The sequence below is a fragment of the Myotis davidii genome, unplaced genomic scaffold (genome assembly GCF_000327345.1).
Source record: "Myotis davidii unplaced genomic scaffold, ASM32734v1 scaffold512, whole genome shotgun sequence".
Lineage (NCBI taxonomy): Eukaryota > Metazoa > Chordata > Mammalia > Chiroptera > Vespertilionidae > Myotis > Myotis davidii.
In genome coordinates this window covers 976573-978304 of record NW_006284323.1, presented here as the reverse complement: position 1 = coordinate 978304, position 1732 = coordinate 976573, and positions in this window count along the sequence as shown.

The window sequence follows — 1732 nt, the reverse complement described above, 5'->3', positions numbered from 1 at the left end:
CTGGGCAAGGGGCCGATCCTGCGATTGGAGGGTGATGGGGGCTCCCAGTATGTGAGAGGGGGCAGGCTGGGCTGAGGGACACTCCCCCCCCACACACACACACACACCCAGTGCACGAATTTCGTGCACCGGGTCCCTAGTTAGATATATTAGCACGACCATGTACTACCTAGACTGATCCCTACTATATAGTAATTTAGGTGCCTACATAAGAATGAAATGCAGGGGGACTGCTCAATATGTAAATGCAGAGGGTACAGCCCTGACATTTGAGACCTGGAGTTAACATGGTTCCAGGGAAAAGGACTTCTGTGACTAGCATTTTATAAATGTGGGAGCCAGAGAGAAAGGACCATGAAGTAGGTACATTGTCTTGCATGGGGGGGGGGCAGTGATGTCATACCCCAGGAGAACTCACAAATAAGAAGAATTTGGTTGCCCTCTAAGACTCTACTACAATATCAAAGCAGAGATACGTAAAATCATTTTAAGGAATAAGGCTGCCTCCCACCCCGACCTGAGGAAACCTTACTTTTGACTAAACACGCAAATAGTATTTTAAAATGTTTTATTTAAAAATTATTTGTTGCTTTAGAGACCTAGGATTGCATTCCGATTCTTCCATTTACTTGCTTTGTGTCTCTGGCTGCTTTGCCTGCGAGTTTCCTCGCTTGTAAATGGGTTACAACAGCTCCTTCATTGTTGTTATTACTGAGAGAAGCAACTAGATGTCAGGGCCAGGCTGAGAGATACTCAGACTTTGTCCCTGTTGGCCATTACCATGAGTGAGTCATAGGCCTTTTTGAGGTCCAAGGTCTAGGGAAACTCAAGAATTATTGCTTCCTTTCCACACATTCCCCTGTGAAGCGAGAGATTCTCTGTGTGAGACAATCAAAGGGTCCCATCTTTAAAGTGGGGGAGGCCCTGTAAAATGCCCGATTGAGTCTATGTCATTGGCTTAAGTGTTCACATTTTTGGAAGGGAGAGGGTTTTTGTAATTTTTGCAATTCCCAGCCAGGAGCTGTCCTGAGAGCTCAGTGTCAGCCTTTCCCAGGAGCGTCTGCCCCATGACCGCCATTAGGACACACTGTTGCCCAAACGTCCCAGCAGATGCGCTGCATGAGCTCATGTCTAGGTAGAGGGTTTCCTTTTCAGTGGTTCTCAACCTGTGGGTCGTAACCTCTTTGGCGGTCGAATGACCCTTTCACAGGAGTCGCCTAAGACCATCCTGCGTATCACATATTTACATGACGATTCATAACAGTAGCAACATGACAGTTATGAAGTAGCAACGAAAATAATTTTATGGTTGGGTCACAACATGAGGAACTGTATTTAAAGAGCCAGAAGGTTGAGAACCACTGCTTTAGACCATAGCAATGGGAACCCCACTCCCTGAAGGCTTTTCTGGAAACGGTGGGTCAGGTGGACAATAGAGCAGGGATTGTCCGCAAGGCTGTGCTTTCTGGTGGGCTGTTGATGATGGAAAATAAGCTTCCTGCAAATAGCTCAGTTGACCAGTTTGACTGCCCTGCACCCCATTGTTGTCCGGGTCTGTTCAGGCCCTGGCTTCTCCCCTCCAGCTTCTCTGCCACGTCCACTGAGATTTAACTTCCATGTACCATTCGGGTGCTCAGTCCATTGAAGGGATGGCACACGAAGACCTACCTTTCCCTGTCCACACTCTCAGCTGGGGAAAGCCTCTCCCATAAAAGTTTCTGTCTGCACAGCC